The sequence below is a fragment of the Wyeomyia smithii genome, chromosome 3 (genome assembly GCF_029784165.1).
Source record: "Wyeomyia smithii strain HCP4-BCI-WySm-NY-G18 chromosome 3, ASM2978416v1, whole genome shotgun sequence".
Classification (NCBI taxonomy): domain Eukaryota; kingdom Metazoa; phylum Arthropoda; class Insecta; order Diptera; family Culicidae; genus Wyeomyia; species Wyeomyia smithii.
Genome location: NC_073696.1, coordinates 119,289,621 through 119,309,374, shown reverse-complemented (window position 1 = coordinate 119,309,374; position 19,754 = coordinate 119,289,621). Strand labels below are relative to the sequence as shown.

Here is a 19,754-nt window from a genome sequence, read left to right as displayed (position 1 = left end):
AACCAACATAAATGGCTATTTGGGATTAATTTATAAACCTTATATATGTACAACAATTCAGAAGCCTCTGCTTTGTAAAGATCGATTACGGTGTAGGCTACGTCCTTACGGTCGGTTAGGGAAGGGAAGAAGGAAGTGTTCCAATCTTTGTTGTCAAAGACCGAGTTTACCTCTGCATCTTTAACGGCTATAGCGGACAGGAAGGTTTTGTTGTCACCGTAGTCAGTGACGGATTTTTATACTACGCCTATATATAGACTCTCTATTGCTCTCCTTTCGTAGCCTAGGTCTTTGCCGATTGATCCGTTCCGTATTTCTAAATTCGTTGTTCGTGGTTGAAGAAAGGTTCCGGTATGCTACCTCACCAGGGTCGCGATACCTACATCCTGCTGATGGGGCTGCCATCTTAGTTGTAGCTGGCGGGATACAGCATTCCATAATTCAGCCGCCCGCTCCGGGTCAGACGCTGTTGTACGCCGCCCCTAATATGGGGATACAGCCGCGTACGACCCCCTTCCCAGACAGCATACGACCATAGTTACGACCGGGGGTTGGCTACCCGATCTCCGCTAAGGTTACTCGTATTCCGGTCGGCACCACGTGGAGGTTGGGATAGGAGTTGCTGGACAGAGGTGAATGGCCACATTAAGGTCTCAAGTTACACGTGTCCAACCATTTGCTAACCATAGCTGGCGAGACATCAGCCGCTTTCGTAACATTGGATGGACTGAAGCAGGGGGATGCGCTCTCCAACTTGCTATTCAACAGCGCTCTTGAAGGTGCAGTACGAAGAGCAAACGTGGAAAGAAACGGTAAGATCATCACGAAATCTCACATGCTTCTTGGTTTTGCGGACGACATCGATATAATCGGTATCAGCCGTAAGGCCGTGGAGGAGGCCTTCGTACCTTTTAGGAGGGAAGCAGCGAGATTGGGACTTGTCATTAACTCTGCCAAAACGAAGTACATAGTAGCTGGCAGGGAGCGTGGGAGTCCCCGTGGTGTTGATGCTGAGGTGGAGATAGATGGGGAACGATTTGAAGTGGTTGACGAATTCGTTTATCTTGGTACGCTTGTGACATGTGACAACGATATGAGCCGTGAAGTGAAACGACGAGTTGCAGCTGCGAACAGGGCATTTACGGACTACGTAACCAGCTAAGGTCCCGTAGTTTGCAAACTCGCACAAAACTAGCGCTGTATAGGACGCTGGTACTCCCGGTGGCCCTTTACGGACATGAAGTATGGACGTTGAAGGAAGGTGATCGACGAGTGCTCGGAGTTTTTGATCGTAAAGTTATGCGATCGATACTTGGCGGTAAACTAGAAGATGGAGTGTGGCGCAGACGCATGAACCGGGAGTTGTACCAAGTATACAAACATGCTGATATAGTGAAGGTAATACAGTGGGGCAGGCATCAATGGGCTGGACATGTGGACAGAATGCCTGACAAAAGAGCCGCCAAAACTATCTTCAGTAGAGAACCAGGAAGAGGCCGTTGACTCCGTGGTAGGCCTCGCACGCGGTGGATGTGCGCGGTGAAAGAAGATGCACGATCTGCTGGTGTACGAGGAGACTGGAAAACGGCTGCCCAAGACAGAAGAAGCTGGACATCTCTAATTCGTTCGGCCCTAGACAAGTGAACAGTCCGTTAGCCAACAAAGTAAAGTAAAGTAAGTATTGCTCTCCTTTACTGGGTTTTGTTAGTTACCCTGCTAATTATAGGCAATTATAACTGCTTGGAGATGTATTCATTCAATTGTATGTGACTTTTTGATGTAGAACTACGTCTCTCAGTAAGTTCGGCTACATAGGGATGTGAAATGAAAATCTAAAACCGAAAAAAGTGAAAAATATGTCCCAATTTCAAATGCTAATAAAACGGTTAGTTTTCGATGGATTAATTTCGTTCTTTGAGCAATCGATTGGAAAATCTTCTGTGAATCCTCCCAAATGCAGAAAATTGTAATTTCATTATTCATACTATTGTCACATACATAAGACATACGTAACACTGGCGTTTTTTCTGGTACCCGTTGCCCCATAGTACTCCGTACCTCGAACTGTCCAACTGCTCGACAAATAATGAACAAAATGACTTTTCTTTTTCTCGGCTTTATCGAGCCCCAAAGAAAATCCCATAAGGAACTGTCAAAAAGTTATTTACAAAATCAATGCAGCATTTTTCGCAGGTACACTGCCTTAAAAAACAACTCAAACAGTAATTTTATTCAGAGTGTGGTACCATTCGAGTAGCTCATTTTGTACCAAATTTTTTGGAAGATTTCTTCCTGAGAGTTACGTATGTCTTATGTATGTGGTTTAACACCGTTAATAATGCACAAAACAGAATCCATAAACAATAATGCCACAAGTGTCGCTATAAGCAAGCGTACTTTTTAATTATCAAAGACAAAAGCCATCAGTAATACCGCTTATGTTGATCTAAGCAAGCGTGCACACCCGTTAGCAAAGACAAAAACCGTTTTACGAAAATAAGTTAGTAGGCAATAAGCTCACATGGTGGCGCATGAGTGTAACGTTTCGAATAAGGACGAAGATTTTTCAGGATTTTTGTTCGAAGAGGCACGCCTGTTTGTCTGTGCTTAAAGCTTTGAATATAAATATGCATGCAAATTAACAATATATTAATTTACATTGCATGTGAACCAGGCCTAAGACGCGCATGTGACATTTTTGTGGCTCCATTTTCATTTCGAGCCCACCGTGGTTCCAATGTTCTGCTTGGTGTTTTTCGGTCATATAAAAATGGCGTCTTTTCATAGGCCTGATGTGAGCATAATGTCACACTGAATATTACATGCTTTCTAATAAGGAAATCCACGAGGCAGTTGAGATCAGCTGATTTCAGTCTGTTTTCAACTTATGACAGCTTTATGTATATTAGATCGGTCGCAACTTGGATGCAATTTGGATCCAGAAGCGTGAAAAACAAAATGATATCCGATCGGTAGCGGTAGTATTGCGAGTGCCGATCCTAAATACAACAATAAAAAATCACTTTTGATATCATTGTCGACATTAAAAGATTTCGGTTTTGGTCGTGTTTTGGCTTTGCAGCTTGAAAAACAGCAACAATAACAAACGTACAAGCAAAGAAACGTCACCCGTGGATTGCCTTATGCTCCATTTATGTGCATTTAAACAAATGTAATTTATTTTACTGTGTAGAAAATCAACGAAAAATGAATTTTCACGTCAATCTAAAAAGTTTAACATGTTGGTTATTTTGTTTTTGGGGCCCAGTTATAGGCGGGGGCCCCATAATAAAACAAAACCGTTTTTATCGTACGAGTTAAAAACATTTATTTGTTATTGAAAAGTTCCAAAAATTCGTTAGAATTTTTTATTACGATTTTTTTTTTGCAGAGAACTTTCTTAATGATCAACATTCAACCACATACATAAGACATACGCAACACTGGCGATTTATTTTGGTACACGCTGCCCCACAGTACCCCGTACTCCATCCTGTCCAACTACTCGACAAATAATGAACGAAATGAATTTTGTTTTTTTCCGGCTTTATCGAGCCTCAATGATCCATAATCAATCCCATAAGGAACTGTCAAGAAGTTCTTTGCAATATCAATGCAGCATTTTTCGAGAGGGAACGAGACAAATGCAGGGCTGCGCAGGTACACTGTCTTCATAAACTACTCAAACAGTAATTTTATTCAGAGGGTGGTACCATTCGAGTAGTTCATTTTGTACCAACTTTTTTGGAAGATTTCTTCCTGAGTGTTACGTATGTCTTATGTATGTATACAATGTATGTCGTATGTCTTATGTATGTATACAATGTAATACAATGGTATGTAATAATCATACTTTTTATCACACTAGTTATAATAATTCGACTTTTATTGTGGAGTGTTCGGAGTTTGAGACTGTTCGAAGTTTAAGTCAAAACGGTATGTATGTTTGTATGCCTTATGGCATTTAAGGTGAACCGGATTATCCGCGGGACGAATATCAATGTCCAGTGACCAGAACATGATGAAGCATCGAATTTTTTTTTAATTTCAAGATGGCGACTTCGGTTTCTGGCCGGTTGTATAAAACTGTGGAAAAACGTTCACAAGCCCCCCAATACAGTAAGTTTCCGTTTTTAGCAACAAAATTTTTTATTTCAGTTGCCGTGCCAAAAAAGGAAACCTTTTTTGTTATTAATATATTCAATCATCATATAAATAAATAAATTTTCAAAATTAATATGAAAATATTTATTTATATGATTCAATACGTTTTTTACAAAATCCGTCGTGTATAAGGTACAGTTAGGCGTCGTACACAAATTACGTAACGCTAAAAACCTAGATTTCAGACCCCCTCCCCCCTATGTAACGATAAGTAACGTTCGATATGTCTCCCCCCCCCCTAAAATTACGTAACGCTGGACAACCTGTCTCCCCCGCCCAATTTGCAATTTTGAGCAAACATCGTCCCCCCTCTCCCCTATGTAACAATAAGTAACGCAGACTAAACCACATAATCAACATAATCTACAAGATAAGTAAAATGTTTTGCAATATTTAAAACGTTGAATGCGTAAAATTATCATGGATTGTTTACGGAATAAGTGATTATGAAAACCAACCGCGAAAAATCCATAATATTGTGAAATTAATTTTATGATTTAGTAACCTTCCGGGCAAGTCCCGTCGAAGCTCTATTCATTGACAGAAAGGTCAAAGCCTTTTGAAAATATACGAAAAGAAAAATCTTCCTCCTTATCAAATGAAGATTTATATGGAAATTTCTAAATCTTTGTTTTATATCATGTGTAAAAAGAGACTAGAAAAATGGAGCAAGCGAATTTAAAGTAATATTTTATATATTGGGTGACGTTTTAAATGGATGTCACCTTTTTTGTGTTGATTATACGAAAATAACACGTTTTTGATGTAAATCTATCCAATCACTACCAAAATAGAGCGACTTGGGTTTTTGGCCAGCTTTTTGGCTCAAATACTCCTATGTGCGATGCCTTATAACAAATTTGTCGTCACTTATATTCTCTCGCAATGCTTGTACAACAGCGTCTGTGACGCCAAACTCTCTGTGACTGTAAACGAAGGATGGCTTAAGATTTCCCAGACCTGTTATATACTGTTGTTTACAGTTGGAGTCAAATACACGTTGAAACTGAGTAATCCATTCTTAGAGCAATTTCACCCATTTTTGAAAAAGTTGCACGACTTTTTATTGAGTAAATTTTTTACCCATTTGACGAGTAACAGCTATCGATTAGTCTTTTTATAAATTTTCAATTGATTTTAATAATTTGATATTGTAGGGAACGAGAATGAGAGAGAGAAAGAGAAAGAAAGAAAAAAAAAGAGAGAGTGAGAGTGATAGTAAGAGACAGTGAGGGAGAGTGAAAGGAAGAATGCAAGTGCAGGACAGAGATTGAAAGAAAAAATAAAGTCAGTCGTATGATACCTATATCTTGATGATATTGAATCATCCAGAAGAAGCAAATAAATATATTCAACGGTTGAATGGATTGGTCACAACCGAGGCTTTGGCATCCCTATACCGAGTAACAGTGAATGACAATGAACTCATGTCCTGGGCTCAAGTTAATTTGTGCCCGCTGTCAGCAGTAAGATGAAGATGTATGAAAATAAGCGGTGATATGCTATCTCGTTTTTACATATGTTGAGATGTTAGCCCTTGAAACATGGCGTGATGCCAAAGGGGTGGTCACAACAGACACGACAGATATAACGTTCTAGGGGAACTACATTTAATCACACTGAGCAATTCCACAAAAAACGGGCAACTTATTTATTCGACCATTTTTACTTGGCTGAAACTTTGCATGGATGTTTTTATAGGCAAAAGATGCCATTTTGTGCTTTTTGTTTAATTTTTTGGAACACGATGCATTTTTGAGAAGCTACTAAAAATGCTATTTTGGAAAGATATTGATGATTACAAATGTTTTTAGGGCCAAAACAGTTTGTTTGATCGGTATGACGTCTTCGGCAAAGTTAAGTTAATAACAATTTTGTCTTTCCGAAAATTTACACACTTTGAAAAAAAATTTTTTTGGTGTAAAAATTTTTCAAAAATTCCAAAAATTAATTATCTAAAAAAGTTCATATTTTAAAAATCTATTTTTTTAATAAAAACTACAAAAGATTACCTAAACAATGAAACCGGTTCAATCATGGGAAAATCAGAAAAAAAATATAATTTTTTTGAGAAAAATTTGTTGTTGTTTTTTTTTTAAATATTAAAACTGGGACATTTTTTGTGGAACTGCTCCGCTTGCTTTATTTGACACATTATGAAAAACATATACTTTGCGTGTAAACAAACAGAAAAAAGAAGACAAGAAGACCTCGCGGGGGAATCCCATCGTTACAAAATCATTGACAGAACAGCCCCTCACGTATCTAAGCATATGTCTACGGCATATCAATAGTGTTGGTAGTTGAGCTCGTTAGAAATCATCAGGCATAAATTGTTTTTATTTTCAGTTGAATCCGTTTCAACCCAGAACGAGAGTCAAAATCAGCTCAGTTTGTTGTATAAATTTGTGTATACTTTGTACTATAGAATGTTACTAAAATCGGAACCCTTTTGTTGCTAAAATCGGAGAGTGCTAAAAACGGAGCATGCCAAAAACGGAACATATCGAAAACGGAAACCTACTGTGTTGGTGTTTCCAGAACCAGGATAACGCATAGACACCGAAAATCGGTGTCCGACGACATTGTGAAATTTTGAATGTCGACATCCGGTTTCTGAAAAAAATCGAGAAAAATACTCAAATATTCCTTAATCTAGGTATTTCCGAAACTATGTCGCTAAAAATCAGCAACTTGATGTCTAACGTCATTTTGGAATCCAATTCGAAAAACAAAAGTAGTTCAAATACTCGCCAATATTGACATTTCTAAAATCAGGACAATACCCAGACACTGAAAATCGGTGTCTTATGCCATTTTAAAGTGCGAGATTGCGACTTCCAGTTCGTAGAAACCAAAAACGCTCGAAAAAGCATTGTAATGAATAATGAAAAATCGATTTAATGAATATGCCTAGGAAATCCTTTCGTGGTAAAATATGTTGCTTGAAGTAGGATACACGATGTCTCTCCATCAGGTATTCTATTTTTATCGCGTCCGCTTTGAAAATATTGCAGCCAAAAAGCTAATGAGGATTATATGCTCCATTTTTTCATGAAGATCTACAAAAAAGTTTATTTGATTTAGGTTGTTCTAACAACAGCGAACCCAACAAAAAAACTAAATATATATTCAATTTTGTAATTAGTCAATATGTGTTAGCCGTTATCTATATTAAAAATTAAAACATATACTTTTAGGACTTATACAATTTCGAAATTTAATTAGCGGGTTTTAACGCTAACTTATTAATTAAACAACTTTTATCGCAAATTTATACTTCATGTATTCTCATATACAGTAAATCATTTTTTTACACGACGGCTACGTAAAAACAATATCGCACGCTTACCCTTGGGGCTAATAGCGGTCTCAATCAACTAGATTAGTTGAGCGAGTTCGTTATCGATATTGTTAGTACAACGATACACCGTGCCCCAGTGCTGAGTCGAGAAAATTTCCAGCTTGAAAGGATCCTGGACTCGATCGGTAATCGAACCCGATGTCACAACCGTGTGAGAGAGCTAGACGACCGACATCGCTAACCACAGAGCCATGGTGACCTACTTTATTTGGAAAAATGTCGTGAAAAAATCGTGTAAAATATAACCGGGTTAAAAAAGATTTTACTGTATCCATTACATTCTTGATTCTGGGGACCATTTCATAATAATCTTATTCATCTTGATAGTGTGACTTGTAAAGATGCTTCTATCTGAATGTTTGGTGGAGGCACTGTTTAACCCTTTATGGACCGGATATAGATCCTGATTTTTCTCTAACATGATTTTGACGACACAGGTTTGTATCTTTCCCATCAAGAAAATGGAGTCATCTCAAACATTCTCTCCATCCCTTAAAAAAGTCTTTCTTGAGCCCGGGAATTTTTCAGCTGGAACTAAAGGAACGTATCGGACAAATTCAACCTTCGAAATTCGTTCAGCGAGCTCTAGGAATATGTCCTCAGGCAAAACTTCACCCCAACCGGATCTCGGCAAGTGCTGCATAGAATCGGTCAAAGCTTCACCCTCTCGACTGAATAAAAATCACACAGGTAATGTACAGGAAATGTACGCCGTATATTCAGCAGTCTTCGGGGAATAAAATTAAGCCATCCGTCTCATTTGCTTTGAACTCAATGAATGAGCTGCGAACCCGCTCCGGGCTCACTTTATATACCAAAAAACATTATCCGATTTCAGTTAAAAGTTGGCCTATCTTGCTGAGAATAAAAGTTTGATTAGGTTTCGTAGAAATCAAAATAAAAAAGGAAATTTACAACGCTAACTTTCCAACATTTTTATATGTATTTATAAAGAGAAAAATCATCAACTATTCAATTGCAGATTTGTTTGTCCAGATAAGGACAGTGTTTGCATTGAAGCAATTACATCATTTAACAAAAAAAAAAAAACGTATTCCGTTTCTGTTAGTAGTTAATGAGCAATTTTCCTGTCGCGTTAACAGCAGCAATCATTCGTTTTATCTATTCGGCAGTCGGAAACTGTCTTCTGCCGCACAAGAAATGAACCCAAAAACGAATCAGGCACAATTCGATCCGATTGCCTTTCGTTTTTCCCGCCATCGGTGAGCAGATCTGCACCTTGGTTCGTGTGGGAGTAGTTTTGTACCGCCCGTTTCCTCTGCCGCCTGCTTCCAACGTTCGCATCTGCTGCTGCTCTCTCTTCCTTTCCATCTTTTCTTTGTTGTTAGTGCTTCTGCTGTTTTGGGCTCTGGTTATAGTGAACGTGAATAACGGCGCGAGGTGATTCGCCTTGTCGTGCTTCAATGTACATCTCTACTTACGGCTGTACATTAATCTACGGCATGGCGAATCGCCTCGCGCCACCATTCGTGGGCAGTGGGCACTCACTATAGTCAGAGCATCAAAAGCCAGATTGGCCGCATGTCTGTACTGCTTTTTTGCATAAAAATAGTTCTGAGAATATGTTCCCCCACCAACTTGAAACTAAGGTACCAGCTCACGAATAATCTGGTGTGGTGGCCTGTCGGAGGACCCTAGTCAAAAATGTTGTTCTCTGTTCCTCCAGCACCTGAAGCCATCGCTGGAACCGCGCCCAATCGACTCGATGGTAGTTACGCCGAGAGACTTGGAATCGATTAGCAGAGAATTCAACTTCGACTACCACTGCGATGTGGTCCCAGCTGAGTTCTTGGTGAACAACCGAGTCGGTGATGTTGTCCATATTGGAGATGAACAGGTCGATGATTGCGTGTACTCCGGATCTGCTCAACCGGGTGGGAGCGGTCGGATCTAGGATGTTGTAGTGGCCTACTTGTAGGTCGTTTTGATTGCGTCGACTGTTGCCCCAGGCTTGGTGTTCTGCGTTGAGGTCACCCGCAATGATGGCAGGGGCCTCTGAGTCAGTTTGATGATGTCGCTTCTTAGGTTCGTTGCCGACCCATCCCTTACGTTGACTTGCTTGGGACAGTAGGCTGCGATGATGGCAATGGGACCGACTCCAGTGGTCACTTCCAATCTCACGGTATCGATGACCTTGAGTTGGAAACTCGGTAGCAGATGACAGCTTATTTCACGCCGACGAGCAATAGCCACACCTCCTCCAGAAGAATATGCTCGGGAAGGAAGATGTTCACCTCAGGTTTGAGGTGCGTCTCCGCGATGATAGCAATGTCTATTTTGTGTACGTTGAGGAAGTCAACAAGCTCGTAATTCTTGTTTCTGACGTTCCAGTTAGCAATCTTAATGGTTTCACGGTCCATACTTGGATGCGATCATCACCGCAGATTGCAGTTGTTCAGCTTTACTTTTGCAAGTGCGGAAAGTGTTGATGTATTCCACAACAAGTTAAACGTATTGCTCCATGGTGAGCATGGGTTCGTTGTCAGTTGTGCCAGTTGCAGCTTGGGAGAAAGTCATTGCGGACGAGTTTCCTTGGAGACCTGGTGGGGGTGAACGGCTACCGGATATCGTTGCTTCAGCATACGTAGAGGCACCTGTGACGGGTCTGGTGGTTGGATTCAGCGGTAGCGGGGCGAGCAATGGTATGGGGTTCCGGGAGCTAATGACAGAGAACTTCTTCATGTTGTTTGGGGCCACCTTCCGAATCTCGATGAATCTCCGTAAACTCTGCGCGTTTCGGGCACGTTCTACTGGTTGCTTTGTGGGCAGCCTCACAGTTGGCGCACACCGGATCGGCGGTCTCCATCAGCTGGCAGGCATCGAAGGCGTGCGTTTGGCCACACTTGATGCAACGGTACGCTATATGGCAATTTTTAGTCCCGTGTCCAAACAGCAGGCAGTTAGAGCACTGGGTGACGTCACGATGCACTGGTTTGTAGCGCTCCCAGGCTACGATGATGTGAAAAAGTGCTCGGATGGAGTGCAGGTCAGCCAGGCACGTCGAATTTTTCTCTAGGTTTACGAGATATAATTGATCACGGTACTTCCGAGTTTTGTTGTTAATGAACACGAGCCGCATGCCTGTGCTGCTTTTATGCGTAAAAATGGGGCCATCTCTTCCATGGGAACAGTTGGATGATGCGAGGTTTAGAGGCAATAATTGGTACATTTTCGCGATATCTGTATAAGGGAAGCGTGCACGTGGTTGGTTGAATGATAGTGATTTTGAATTAAATTGGGGCTTGTTGATTGTTCTTTTTTTTTCAAACAATAAGTATTATAACATATTATGTCGTACTGTTGATGTTAATAAAAAATCTTGTAAAATACAGGAATCGAATGACGTAGTCCTACGTCAAAAAAAACTTTTCTGGATAACACCCGATCTCGAGACCTCACTCCTGAGACACCCGACATAAGGAAAATGAAAATATCACTATGCACCTTTTTTTTGAGTTGAAAAAGTGAAACCCTGACCGCCCCGAGGCACTACATTCGGAAGTTCGACTGAACCGAAACCATGCATGGGGACCTAGGTACTTCGAGAGGATTTCTGAATCCCACCGCAAAACGAAATTCGAAATTCCGATTTCCGTTGGATTCCTAGTGAACACATATCGGACCGTTCGGTGTAACGAACAGTCATTTTCGATCAAGACTGCGCATGTTGTAATGTTTGTAGACTTTTGATAAATGTTACAAAACTCTATTTATATAAAAGAGAAGTTTTGTATGTATGTATGTTCCAGCATAACTCTCGAAGGCCTGAACCGATTTCAACCAAACATGGCATACGTGTTCTTTGTACAAAGAAAGTGGTCATAGAAATATTGGATAGGGGGAGGGGTCACCCTTAAAGAAGAAGGGGGTCAAAAGTAACAAATTTTCATACATAATGGAAACCTTTCATTGAAAGTTGATGATTTTCGGGTTCTTGGTCATGTTTGGAGGCCGGAAGTTGATGTCCAGAGACCGAAACATAATGCTCAACACCATTTTCAATCCAAGATGGTGACTTCCAGTTTTTGGGAAGCCATTTAAAACTGTGGAAAATGCTTACAAACCCCCCAATGTTGGTATTTTTGGAGCAAAAATGACTCTTAAGAACTGGTTATCGGTGTCTGACGATACTTTGAAACTTGGGTTGCCGACTTCTGGTTTCTGGAAATTATTAATTGAATTATATACTTGGCAATATGAGTATTTTCGGAATCGGAATGACGTCGTCATACGGAAATCGATGATATATTTCCAAATATTGGCCTTTTTTGAAACGTAGTGACGTCTGTTTGCAGCCGAAAATCGGATTTCGTGCAAATGTTTCTAGAGAAGTGTTTCGAAACATCCAATTTGCTTTGATCCGTTTTTGGAATGATTTCTTGACATATTTCTTGCATAATTTGATAACGAAGAGTCCAATCTAGCGTTTTGGATAAAAAATATGTTTGGAAAAGTTGCTGAAGCTCAACTATTACCGAATAAAAATTTGGTTAAGAGCATCGATCAAATAAGATAAGAGCCCCTAAAATCCAGCTATTTATTTAAAAAAAAGTTTTGTATGTATTTATGTATGTTTCAGCATAGCTCTCGAATGACTGTACCGATTTTAACCAAACTTGGCATACGTGTTTTTGTACAGAGGAAGTGATCATAGTAATATTGGGAAGAGGAAGGAGCAACTCCCAAAGGAGAAGGGGGTCTCAATTGGTCAAAAAATCAAGTTTTTTCCTGCATTATGGGGTCTTTCTGAATAAATACGATAGTTTTTAGGTCTTTGGTCATATCTGTAGACCGGAAATTGAATAAATTGAAGAGAATTCCAGAGACCGGAACATGATGTCGAAAAGATAAAGGGGCAGCTATCAAAGAGGGAGGAGGTCTTAATTTATAAGAAAGTCAGGCCTTTTATTGCCCTATGGGAAATTTTTGAAAAGGTACGATAATTTTCATGCCCTCGGTCGGTCATGGCCAGAAGTTGATGTCTAGGGACCGGAATTTGATGTCCGATGTTTTTTTCTGAAACAAAGATGGCGACTTTTGGTTTCTGGGAAGCTGTATACAACTGTAAAAAACGTTTACAAACCTCGAAACATTGGTTTTTCCGGAACCAGGTTGACCTTTAGAAACCAGAAATAAAAGTCCAACGACATTTTTAAATTCAATATGGCGACTTCCGGTTTCAGAATTTTACGAAAAACGAATAGATGCTCTGCAATATGTATATTTTCGATATCAACATGACGTCCAGAATCCAAATATTTATGTCCGGCGCAAATTTCAACGCTATTTTCAAATTCAAGAAGAAAAATATTCAAATACTCCCTGATAGGTCAGAGCTGACTCCCCAAAACCGAAAATTGGTGTCCGAACGTTTGGCATAGTGAGGGTTGTTTGTCTGCATTGGAAGTTATTCAAAACTTGAGGAAAATGTGGAGATACGGGGCCTATATCTCCAAATTGTTAATATGAATTAATTAATACTGATGTTTAACTATAAGGATGATATTGATATTGTTTACGCAAAAAAAGTAAAACGAGAAGACATAGCAAGCAATAATTTTAACTATTAGAGGTGAGCTTAGGCTATTGATTATGTAGTTTCAGTGTAATTTGAGTTTATTGTAAGTTAATCGATACCGTCGAAGATGCTGCTGAGGCAATGCTTTTTCCAACGGAATTTTTGAACTTACTCGACCCAGCTGAAATGCCTCCGCATCGATTGTTAATCAACGAAAAAGGTGGTATATAAGCAAGTTATAACTAAAATTAAAAAATTATTTGAGATAATGGGTTGGAAAAAATATATGGAAATATAGAAAATTATAGAAAAAGCAGAAATTTTTACATGAGCAAGGCCGGGTACATTCAGCTAGTAATCTATAAACTACTTAAATATAACAATATTATAAGTTTTATATTATTTTTTTCAGATATAAAAAAATATTGAAATATTATGTGTTTAACACACATTTACGCGAGACGCTCCCCTCTTTACGGGATGGTTGGAGATGATGGTTGGATGAGGATGACGCTCCCCTCTTTACGGGATGGTTGGAGAGTATAACTTTTTGTAGATACATAACATTCATAGCTATCATATACAGGACAAGGAGACGGAAAATTTTCTCTCGTTTCAGCTATTCGTAAAAGAATTCTCAAAGTACTGTTCGATAAATCGAATACTATGGAGAACTTTGTAATCAACTCCATGTAATAGAACGACTTTTTCTTTCTACCGGTAATCAAGAAATAATAATTATGTGCATGCTGATAATAAAACAGGGTTATTCGAATAGACAGTTAACGATTCCTGGTCAGTTGGACTCAGTTAGGACTGCTGATTTGGCTCGCATAAAATTTTCGGTTACGTTTTTGTATCTCGCTACATCTGCGGAGTTCATCGAGGCACTTAAAATCCTATGACGCTCTAACCTAGTTTAATAGTCAGCATAATCCCCCTGCATGTTTCAGATAGTTTATACAATGGAGTTTTCGAAGATCTCACATGTAGGTACAATATGGATAGACAATAGTATTACAGAGCTCGCAGAGGGAAACATTTATCATTCTCATCTTTTACGATATAATTGTGTAAATATTGACATCGTGCATCGTATGCCGTAGTTTATTTCGAAACGGTGTGAAATTCAAATGAAAAAAGCTACCGAGAGGGATGTGGCCAGAAAATGCCGTGGAATAAACCTTTCTTGGGACGCTGGTTTGTTTCGTTGATTCCGCAGTAGTAAAGGTGTTGAAATCGATGTGCTTGCTTTTAATAAGGTGTAATGTGTTTGTTTGAATTTATCAAAACATATTCTCAAGATCAATGATGGCGAGACAAAATGCTAGTTTGAGTTGTAGGTTTGGATAATAGTAAACATCATGGATGACCACACAATATGCAAAACTTGATATACAAAATGAAACCTTTGTTTACATTTCGCTCTGTGTGAACTAAGGTAGTGTTTTCTGTGATGCATTTAACTGAAACTGTTTACTCGTCAGCTTTTTAAACTGTCGTTGAAGGACACTTGTTATTATATGTTACTAGCGTGGCAGACTTGTTTGCCTGTGTCATCGATCTGGGAAAGATCGGATAATTCACAGTATATATCGCGCTTGATAATATTTTTGATCATTACTAACCCCAACATTACTAACAATATGGGAAAATTCGTTATTCAACATATTAAAAAAAAGAGCGGTTGAAATGTATTTTTTTGCTATAAAAACAGAAGCTCCATTCTGTTTGGAGGAATACAAAACATAAATTTTCTTGGCTCAGACAATTGTTTCAAGAGTGTTACGGTCGGACGTGATGACAATAATAATACAGATGAAGTCGTAGTGTATAGTACAGGCTTTTTTCCACGGATGAACTGAGCGTAGCGGATTTCTGGATTTTGTCGACTAGTGTAGTTCCTAACAAGTAAACCTGTTGCTTATTTTATTGACGTGTAGACCGTTGAATTTTTAATCACATCTCTGTGTGATATTTGCTTAGTACAAGTTGATCTACAAATTATGCCTGGCGGAACCAATCGTCAATTTCGTTTTGCTGGTATCGTTGGTGAACCTCCGAACCTTTCCAACTGGAAGCGCGAAATAATTAATGCATGACCCCATAGTATCAACATTCTAATGTGCGTTCTGGGTTTGCGCTGTTTACTTCGATCGCGGTTTGAGTGTAGTTTACATCCAGGTGTTTATTCTAAGCCACTTGTCTACGCAAAGATCAACGAATAAAAGCGCGAAGTGACAAGTGCGGGCTTACGGAACCAAAGAAAATGCTTTTGATTGTGCCGATTTTTCCACAATGAAACTGACCTCGAAACTGATTCCCATCCTGTATTTGTAAAGGAAGTTTTTTGCGTTCCGAATGTTTTGCCTTTTTTTTGTTTTACTACATGACCTTGGAGCAGCGGTCGGAAAACTTTCTACTCATTCGTGGATGCATCCGATCAGCACTTTTCACGAGGAAAATCATATGGCAGCGCCGAGATCGAACGAGTAAGTGATTCCGATGATGGCCGATGCGGACCGGCGCTGATGATGGAGCTGATGATAGCACGTGCGGTAAACTGTTAAGAAGGTGATGTTTGATATCAACCAGCCAGTCGCATGTCATCAGCCGGACCTGTTGGACGTGCCAGGTTGAAGTTGAGCTTCTCGGATAATTTTGTATTAGCTTTGATAGATAATTGAGAAAGACTTGATTTAATGAGTTTCGATAAATTGATATTGTTTTCGTAATAGAACTCAAGTGCAAAAGCGTTTATTTTACCACTGCTGTTGAGTGACATTTGGAATTATTACTTTTTTGCTAGTAGTCGAAGTATTCGAAGATATTTTTGCTTCACGATTAATTTGAACACGCCTAAAAGCGCGATTGTGATTGAAATCAGTGTTGAGTGAATACTGGAAATCACGCAGTTAATATTTTGCTGGGATTCGGTGTTAGCTCTTATGTTTTATCAGATTACGTCCCAAGTGTGCTCTAAATAAAGAAAAAGAGAAGAAAGAGATATAGGTCGGGGAAATAATTTTTAGCGAATTGTGATGCCTATTCGTGTCGATGATGAAATGTAAAAATACTAATCAAGTGTGAATGACTGTCTCGTGCTGTGTAGAGACAGTTTCAAATTTGCAATTATATTAATTGGAATGAGCTATCGCCGCACCTTTCCGGATATATAGTGTCAGTTTCAATAAGGATTGGCGCCTCATATTGGTGATAAACTGCTAAGCTGCTAAGAGTATAATTAGAAAGTATATTGTTCTATTGAACAAGTGACAAACGTAAAGGGTTGAAGGTGATTGGATACAAATTTGTAAGTGAATTTCCTTCTATCAATTATGTTTAAATTATACGGTGTGATGTTTTGAGCTTTTGTTCGGAGTATTTGTCATTTAATATATTGGAAACTGTTATCAGTAACGACTTAGGCTCGGCAGTTTGTGTTGAAGTGAACTTGTCGCCGTCTGGATAGATAACAAAACTGAACAAAGGTGACCAGATAAGATTGGACTGTCACTGATTGGACCGTAACTCTTGAAGACTGGTAGATTTTTCCGCCAAATGCGGTGAACAACTTATTGATCAGCATGTACTTTCATATACTCTTGAACAATGATTAAAAGGACATTAAATAAATGCCGTCTTCAGAGAATATGCCTTACATGTGGGCAAATAACTTATGAAATTTTCAATGAATATTTATTGACAAAGATACATCATTAATGCAGCTTTAATTCGCTGTGACGCGAGTCTATACCGAAACAGGCTCAGTGTTCCTAAAATTCAAACCAATGCAGTAAATACAGCATTCAATTGAAACTGTTCGTTGTGTAACGCTTACTGTTTTGTCGGTTCGATGAAATCTTAGGAAAAGAAGTGATTACACATCAAGGGGGACACTTGAACCTTGTGGAATAAATATGATATGCTGGAGCACTGATACAACTCATGATACAAGATTGGCTAGGAATGCCAAAATGCGGGTATCCAAAAAAAATTTTTCAAGTGGTGAAACCTGAAAAACTCATTATTGATTTTTTAAATATTATGCTCTATTATCATTTCTTTCCTTCGTCAACTTTACGCCGGTTTATTTCCGCAATTTTTATACCTTCGACCGATGTATTTGGACATGACTGCAACCGGATGCGGCATTTATTTGTGCTCTGAAAAATGTTTTTGATCACTCGGAGGATTCAGCTTTATCGTTCGACGTAATGAGTTGTTTGATTGCTTTTGTCGAACTTTACTCGTTCAAAACTTCTGCCTATTAAGAACTGATCATTTTCTTATGCGGCCCCAATGTTTTATTTATCTTATATATATATATATATATATATATATATATATATATATATATATATATATATATATATATATATATATATATATATATATATATATATATATATATATATATATATATATATATATATATATATATATATATATATATATATATATATATATATATATATATATATATATATATATATACATATATATATATATATATATATATATATATATATATATATATATATATATATATATATTTGGTTTGCTGGCCGCTAGAGGTATGATAAATTGCTAATCTGGCTGTTAGTTCTGTTTTTTTAATTGTTTTTTTTTCTAATGTTTTTCCGCGGGAAGAAATTAGTTTTTACTCTGAAAAAGGACCTTTAAAAGTATAAAAAAATGGAAATTGGTTTAAAAAAAAAAATAAAATAAAGAAAAAAGTCTTATTCGGTTATTCTGTTTAATTTTACAAGAATTCGTGCGTTTATCTTAATCAACTTTTCCGGATCCCGGAATCATTACCCGTTCCGTTGTTCACTCTTGAGAGCATCGTAACAGGTTTATGCACTAACAGCTATCGGTACAGTCTGTCGTAAAATATCTTATACAGAGTAAAGCTCCGGAAGCAATATCATTCTCCTTGATTTATCTGGAATGAAATTATGTTGATATGTTGGACACCTATGCCAGCCAAAATAGTCATCTAGAATTTAAAAAAAAAACCCTATACAAAATGTTCACCTCCTCGAAAAAACACCCTGTGCAAAATTTCAGCTCAATCGGACTTAAAATGGCGTGGCGCAAAGCGATTGAAGTTTGCCTTTTTTGAAAACCGATAAATCAACCCTGTGGCGGGGGGGGGGGGGGGTTTGTACGTGAAATTTCGGTTTTCGATATTTTTTTTGGATGCCAAATGACTTAAAAATGCATGAAACGTCGAGAATTGGTGTCATCTGAAAAAATTTTTTTTTGCAAAAATCTACTCTCTGGGACTTAGTCGTTTTTTCAATTGTGGAAGGCGGAGTTCAAAATGATTAGAATTTATCTTTTGAAATTGATCACTAGTCTCTCGAAATACCTTGTATAATGATATACACTAGGGGTCTTCACATCGAGCCCGTACTCGTCAATGGAGGTGAGTATTTTTACGGCTGGGTATTCGTTTACGAGCTCGACATGAATACCCATACTATAACTAGCATCGAATACATTATGTTTCATTAAGGTGGTTCATTTTTTCGGCATAGGGTGGTTCATAATATTGTGAAAAATGAGTAAAAAATAAAAAAAGCACTTCGATTCGTTTGATTGGTGTGACGTCTTCGACAAAGTTGTAGATAATAGTTCTGTCTTTCCAAAAAAATTACACTTGAAAAATTATTTGATTATTTAATTTAAGAAAAACTAAAAATTAATTATTCAAAAGAGCTCATTTTTTAAAATCTTGATTTTTTTAATAAAACACAAACAAAAGATTACCAAAACAATGAAACCAGTCCGATCATTTAGAAATCAAGAAAAATAAGTTATCATTTTTTGAAGAAAAAAATTGAACAAAAGAAATATATTTTCAATTTTTTTTAAAGGCTTTTTTATGGAAGAACAAAATATTATTTACAACTTTGCCGAAGACACTATGCCGTTTCGACTGTAGACATATTTTTAATTTCCAATAGAGCACTCTATGAGGAATTAAGAATATTTCTACAGTCAAAACGGTTTATTTGATTGGCATAGTGTATCTGGCAAAGTTGTAAATAATAACTTTGTTCTTCCAAAAAAAAGGTACCCTGTGAAAAAAAATTGAATTAAAAAAATTATAACTTTTTTTTCTGATTTCTCCATGGCCGGTTTCGTTGTTCAGGTAAATTTTCGGCGTTTTTATACAAAAATCAGTTTTTTTTAATTGGGCTGTTTTGGATAATTAACTTATAACTTTTTTTTATTTTTTTTTAATTAATAATTTGTTTTTAGAGTGTATATATTTTTTTTTTGAAAAACAGAACTATTATCTACAATTTTGCCGAATACGTCACACCGCGCAAACGAACCGTGTTGGCTCTAAAAATATTTGTAATCATCAATACCTATCCGACTGATTGCAATGCTATCCTGTATCCGGAAATTGATGGAAAAAATGATACTCCGTCGTTTAGACCACTGGGTCGAATCAAATGGTCTACTATCAGATACTCAATTTGGCTTCCGCCGTGCCAAAGGGACGAATGATTGTCTTGCGTTGCTTTCAACAGATATTCAGCTGGCGTATGCTCGCAAAGAACAAATGGCGTCTGCGTTCTTGGACATTAAGGGGGCTTTTGATTCCGTTTCTATTGACATTCTTTCGGGTAAACTTCACCGACAAGGATTTTCTCCAATTTTGAACAA

The 19,754-nt window shown here is 38.0% G+C and overlaps 1 protein-coding gene across 1 annotated transcript in view; it reads left to right on the top strand.

Moving 5' to 3' along the window:
• The first annotated feature begins 15,678 nt into the window (after window positions 1–15,678).
• LOC129729431 (vascular endothelial growth factor receptor 1) overlaps window positions 15,679–19,754 on the top strand; it is a 117,137-nt gene continuing 113,061 nt past the window's right edge. Inside the window, exon 1 of the mRNA XM_055687990.1 lies at window positions 15,679–16,380. The gene's annotated coding sequence lies outside the window, so the exon portion shown is untranslated. The remainder of the gene's footprint in view (window positions 16,381–19,754) is intronic.